We start from the raw sequence: 6,847 nt of genomic DNA, 5'->3' as shown, positions 1-6,847 counted from the left end.
GACAGGTACAGCACGGGGTTAGATACAGAGTAAAGCTCCCTCTACACTGTCCCCCCATCAAACACTCCCAGGACAGGTACAGCACAGGGTTAGATACAGAGTAAAGCTCCCTCTACACTGTCCCCCCATCAAACACTACCAGGACAGGTACAGCACGGGGTTAGATACAGAGTAAAGCTCCCTCTACACTGTCCCCCCATCAAACACTACCAGGACAGGTACAGCACGGGGTTAGATACAGAGTAAAGCTCCCTCTACACTGTCCCCCCATCAAACACTCCCAGGACAGGTACAGCACAGGGTTAGATACAGAGTAAAGCTCCCTCTACACTGTCCCCCATCAAACACTCCCAGGACAGGTACAGCACGGGGTTAGACACAGAGTAAAGCTCCCTCTACACTGTCCACCCATCAAACACTCCCAGGACAGGTACAGCACGGGGTTAGATACAGAGTAAAGCTCCCTCTACACTGCGTACAGACAGTATCACTCCTGGTATTAATCCCAGGAAAACGTAACAAGAACAAGGTGACAATTTGGAAGATTATTTTAATTGGATATTAAAAGGATCACAAAATGAAAATTTTAAAAAAGTTAACAAATATTAATTTGCCTCATTCTCTCCCAGGTTTGGAGAGTTTAACCAAACCTTCTCTCTATAAATAGATCCTGGAGAAACTTTGTCCCTTCGGAACAGTGTAGATATTTAACCCTGGTGCACTGAACCATGAGGAATGAATTCTGACAAATTCCTTAGAACCAGAATGTTCCACATCAAATCCAGGAGTGCTGAGGGAGCGCCGCACTGTGGGAGGGTCGGTGCTGAGGGAGCGCCGCACTGTGGGAGGGTCGGTGCTGAGGGAGCGCCGCACTGTGGGAGGGTCGGTGCTGAGGGAGTGCCGCACTGTGGGAGGGTCGGTGCTGAGGGAGGGCCGCACTGTGGGAGGGTCGGTGCTGAGGGAGCGCCGCACTGTGGGGAGGGTCGGTGCTGAGGGAGCGCCGCACTGTGGGAGGGTCGGTGCTGAGGGAGCGCCGCACTGTGGGGAGGGTCGGTGCTGAGGGAGCGCCGCACTGTGGGAGGGTCGGTGCTGAGGGAGTCCCGCACTGTAGGGAGGGTCGGTGCTGAGGGAGCGCCGCACTGTAGGGAGGGTCAGTGCTGAGGGAGCGCCGCACTGTGGGAGGGTCGGTGCCGAGGGAGGGCCGCACTGTGGGAGGGTCGGTGCCGAGGGAGCGCCGCACTGTGGGAGGGTCGGTGCCGAGGGAGCGCCGCACTGTGGGAGGGTCGGTGCCGAGGGAGCGCCGCACTGTGGGGAGGGTCGGTGCCGAGGGAGCGCCGCACTGTGGGGAGGGTCGGTGCTGAGGGAGCGCCGCACTGTGGGGGGGTCGGTGCTGAGGGAGCGCCGCACTGTGGGGAGGGTCGGTGCTGAGGGAGCGCCGCACTGTGGGAGGGTCGGTGCTGAGGGAGCGCCGCACTGTGGGAGGGTCGGTGCTGAGGGAGCGCCGCACTGTGGGAGGGTCGGTGCTGAGGGAGCGCCGCACTGTGGGAGGGTCGGTGCTGAGGGAGTCCCGCACTGTGGGGAGGGTCAGTGCTGAGGGAGCGCCGCACTGTGGGGAGGGTCGGTGCTGAGGGAGCGCCCCCTCAGCAGTCCCTCGCTCCTCTCTCTGACGTCCCTCTGGTGTAGAACTATTTCTTCTTAGTTTCCTTGCAAGCCACCACATATCGCTGAGCAACATTGAGGGGTGGGGAGTAACCATCAGCGTACGATGTGTCCTCAAAAAGGACAGAATAATCTTCCTGAGGCTATGGGAAAAATAAGAGCAGAATAAATATCTGTACACTGACTGGTGTCTCTCAGTCCCCTCTCTCTCTCTCAGGGAGATATCTGTACACTGACTGGTGTCTCTCAGTCCTCTCTCTCTCAGGGAGATATCTGTACACTGACTGGTGTCTCTCAGTCCCCTCTCTCTCTCTCAGGGAGATATCTGTACACTGACTGGTGTCTCTCAGTCCTCTCTCTCTCAGGGAGATATCTGTACACTGACTGGTGTCTCTCAGTCCCCTCTCTCTCTCTCTCAGGGAGATATCTGTACACTGACTGGTGTCTCTCAGTCCCCTCTCTCTCTCTCTCAGGGAGATATCTGTACACTGACTGGTGTCTCTCAGTCCCCTCTCTCTCTCTCTCAGGGAGATACCTGTACACTGACTGGTGTCTCTCAGTCCCCTCTCTCTCTCTCTCAGGGAGATATCTGTACACTGACTGGTGTCTCTCAGTCCCCTCTCTCTCAGGGAGATATCTGTACACTGACTGGTGTCTCTCAGTCCCCTCTCTCTCTCTCAGGGAGATATCTGTACACTGACTGGTGTCTCTCAGTCCCCTCTCTCTCTCAGGGAGCTATCTGTACACTGACTGATGTCTCTCAGTCCCCTCTCTCTCTCTCAGGGAGATATCTGTACACTGACTGGTGTCTCTCAGTCCTCTCTCTCTCTCTCTCAGGGAGATATCTGTACACTGACTGGTGTCTCTCAGTCCCCTCTCTCTCTCTCAGGGAGATATCTGTACACTGACTGGTGTCTCTCAGTCCCCTCTCTCTCTGTCTCGGGGAGATATCTGTACACTGACTGGTGTCTCTCAGTCCCCTCCCTCTCTCAGGGAGATATCTGTACACTGACTGGTGTCTCTCAGTCCCCTCTCTCTCTCTCAGGGAGATATCTGTACACTGACTGGTGTCTCTCAGTCCCCTCTCTCTCTCTCTCTCAGGGAGATATCTGTACACTGACTGGTGTCTCTCAGTCCCCTCTCTCTCTCTCTCTCAGGGAGATATCTGTACACTGACTGGTGTCTCTCAGTCCCCTCCCTCTCTCAGGGAGATATCTGTACACTGACTGGTGTCTCTCAGTCCCCTCTCTCTCTCAGGGAGATATCTGTACACTGACTGGTGTCTCTCAGTCCCCTCTCTCTCTCAGGGAGATATCTGTACACTGACTGGTGTCTCTCAGTCCTCTCTCTCTCAGGGAGATATCTGTACACTGACTGGTGTCTCTCAGTCCCCTCTCTCTCTCAGGGAGATATCTGTACACTGACTGGTGTCTCTCAGTCCCCTCTCTCTCTCTCAGGGAGATATCTGTACACTGACTGGTGTCTCTCAGTCCCCTCTCTCTCTCTCAGGGAGATATCTGTACACTGACTGGTGTCTCTCAGTCCCCTCTCTCTTTCAGGGAGATATGTGTACACTGACTGGTGTCTCTCAGTCCCCTCTCTCTCTCTCTCAGGGAGATATCTGTACACTGACTGGTGTCTCTCAGTCCCCTCTCTCTCTCTCTCAGGGAGATATCTGTACACTGACTGGTGTCTCTCAGTCCCCTCTCTCTCTCTCAGGGAGATATCTGTACACTGCCTGGTGTCTCTCAGTCCCCTCTCTCTCTCAGGGAGATATCTGTACACTGACTGGTGTCTCTCAGTCCCCCCTCTCTCTCTCAGGGAGATATCTGTACACTGACTGGTGTCTCTCAGTCCCCTCTCCCTCTCTCTCTCAGGGAGATATCTGTACACTGACTGGTGTCTCTCAGTCCCCTCTCTCTCTCTCTCTGGGAGATATCTGTACACTGACTGGTGTCTCTCAGTCCCCTCTCTCTCTCAGGGAGATATCTGTTCACTGACTGGTGTCTCTCAGTCCAGAAGTCTCTTAAAAGACCCCAGCGAGTTCGCCTCCGCCCCCACCGACGGCAGCCGATTCCACTCACTCACCCCCCTCTGAGTGAGAAACTTACCCCTGACATCTCCTCTGTACCTGCTCCCCAACACCTTAAACCTGTGTCCCTCTCGTAGTGACCATTTCAGCCCTGGGAAATAGCCTCTGAGAATCCACCCTATCTGCACCTCTCAACATCTTATAAACCTCTATCAGGTCACCCCCTCATCCTTCGTCTCTCCAGGGAGAAAAGACCCAGCTCCCTCGACCTATCCTCATCAGGCATGCCTCCCAATCCAGGTAACATCCTTGTAAATCTCCTCTGCACCCTCTCAATAGCTTCCACATCCTTCCTGTAGTGAGGGGACCAGAACTGAGCACAGTACTCCAAGTGGGGTCTGACCAGGGTCTTATAAAGCTGGAGCTTTATCTCCCGACTCCTAAACTCAATCCCTCGAGTGATGAAGCCCAGACGCCTTCTTAACCACATCCCCCACCTGCGAGGCCGATTTCAGAGTCCTATGGACCTGGACCCCCAAGATCCTTCTGATCCTCTACACTGCTAAGACTCCTACCCTTGATATTGTACCCCTTCATCCCATTGGACCTGCCAAAATGAACCACTACACATTTATCCGTGTTGAAGTCCATCTGCCACTTCTCCGCCCAGTCTTGCATCCTATCGATGTCTCGCTGCAACTTCTGACGTCCCTCCAGACCACCCACAACACCACCAACCTTCTTGTCATCAGCAAACTTACCAATCCATCCCTCCAAACAAAATAAGATTCTGCTGGAATGCTGTTCAAATAAATACAAGGAACACAACAAATAAGAGAGGGGCAGAGAGAGGAAGGGAAAGGGTGCTGGATAGTGAGGGGGTCTGAAAGAGGAACAGAGAGAGACGGGGCGGGCAGAGAGAGGGGGAGCGAGAGAGAATTCACCTTGTGTTCTATCATGTTGAGAGTTCCTCTGCGTGTTGGGAGTTACCTGTGGGAGACTCCAGTTCCTTCCCCACGTCTTCCCGGCGCTCGCTGGAGCCGAGCCTGACCTTCCAGAGCGGAATCTGACGTGTCCCACCAGACGGGGCACGGACTGATGTCCGCGGGGTAGAGACAGAGGGATACGGGAGGGAGGGAGCAGCGAGACCCCAGCTTGTAGACCAGCAGGAGGTCAGATCGCTGCCCACGGACACAGGGTAGCGACACTCTGTGACCAGCGTCCAGGGGACCTTAACCCATCGAACCATCAGATGAATAAGGAACTTTCAACAAGGGGGGGGGTACAACAGGACATGAGGGAAGGTGCATCACCCACACACAGTGTCCCAGCCCCCAGGAACATCTTTACGATGGACGCACACTCCCCACCCACGATGATCCAAGTCACCTCGGGAAAAAGCAGCCGGCGTATCCATCACACAAACCAGCCTCCCATCCATTGACTCCGTCTACACTTCCCGCTGCCTCGGGGAAAAGCAGCCGGTATAATTAAGGACCCCCCCACACACCCCGGACATTCTCTCTTCCACCTTCTTCCGTCGGGGGAAAAAGATACAAAAGTCTGAGGTCCCGTACCGACCGACTCAAGAACAGCTTCTTCCCTGCTGCTGTCAGACTTCTGAATGGACCTACCTCGCATTAAGCTGATCTTTCTCTACACCCTCGCTGTGACTGTAACACTACATTCTGCACCCTCTCCTTTCCTTCTCTATCAACGGTATGCTTTGTCTGTGTAGCGCGCGAGAAACAATACTTTTCGCTGTATCCCCATACACGTGACAATAATAAATCAAATCACATTAAATCCTTTTCCTTCTCCTCTCTGTACTCTAGGAACAGTATGCTTTGACTGTACAGTATGGGGTTAGATACAGAGTAAAGCTCCCTCTACACTGTCCCCCCCATCAAACACTCCCAGGACAGGTACAGCACGGGGTTAGATACAGAGTAAAGCTCCCTCTACACTGTCCCCCCCATCAAACACTCCCAGGACAGGTACAGCACGGGGTTAGATACAGAGTAAAGCTCCCTCTACACTGTCCCCATCAAACACTCCCAGGACAGGTACAGCACGGGGTTAGATACAGAGTAAAGCTCCCTCTACACTGTCCCCCCATCAAACACTCCCAGGACAGGTACAGCACGGGGTTAGATACAGAGTAAAGCTCCCTCTACACTGTCCCCCCCATCAAACACTCCCAGGACAGGTACAGCACGGGGTTAGATACAGAGTAAAGCTCCCTCTACACTGCGTACAGACAGTATCACTCCTGGTGTTAATCCCAGGTAAACGTAACAAGAACAAGGTGACAATTTGGAAGATTATTTTAATTGGATATTAAAAGGATCACAAAATGAAAATTTTAAAAAAGTTAACAAATATTAATTTGCCTCATTCTCTCCCAGGTTTGGAGAGTTTAACCAAACCTTCTCTCTATAAATAGATCCTGGAGAAACTTTGTCCCTTCGGAACAGTGTAGATATTTAACCCTGGTGCACTGAACCATGAGGAATGAATTCTGACAAATTCCTTAGATCCAGAATGTTCCACATCAAATCCAGGAGTGCTGAGGGAGCGCCGCACTGTGGGAGGGTCGGTGCTGAGGGAGCGCCGCACTGTGGGAGGGTCGGTGCTGAGGGAGCGCCGCACTGTGGGAGGGTCGGTGCTGAGGGAGCGCCGCACTGTGGGAGGGTCGGTGCTGAGGGAGCGCCGCACTGTGGGAGGGTCAGTGCTGAGGGAGCGCCGCACTGTGGGTCGGTGCCGAGGGAGCGCCGCACTGTGGGAGGGTCGGTGCCGAGGGAGCGCCGCACTGTGGGGAGGGTCGGTGCCGAGGGAGCGCCGCACTGTGGGAGGGTCGGTGCTGAGGGAGCGCCGCACTGTGGGGAGGGTCGGTGCTGAGGGAGCGCCGCACTGTGGGGAGGGTCGGTGCTGAGGGAGCGCCGCACTGTGGGGAGGGTCGGTGCTGAGGGAGCGCCGCACTGTGGGGAGGGTCGGTGCTGAGGGAGCGCCACACTGTGGGAGGGTCGGTGCTGAGGGAGTCCCGCACTGTGGGGAGGGTCGGTGCTGAGGGAGCGCCGCACTGTGGGGAGGGTCGGTGTTGAGGGAGCGCCGCACTGTCGGAGGGTCAGTGCTGAGGGAGCGCCGCACTGTAGG

This window comes from Carcharhinus amblyrhynchos, unplaced genomic scaffold (genome assembly GCF_965287045.1).
Source record: "Carcharhinus amblyrhynchos unplaced genomic scaffold, sCarAmb.v2.hapA scaffold_981, whole genome shotgun sequence".
Taxonomy (NCBI): Eukaryota; Metazoa; Chordata; class Chondrichthyes; order Carcharhiniformes; family Carcharhinidae; genus Carcharhinus; species Carcharhinus amblyrhynchos.
Note: the sequence above shows the minus strand (reverse complement) of the source record.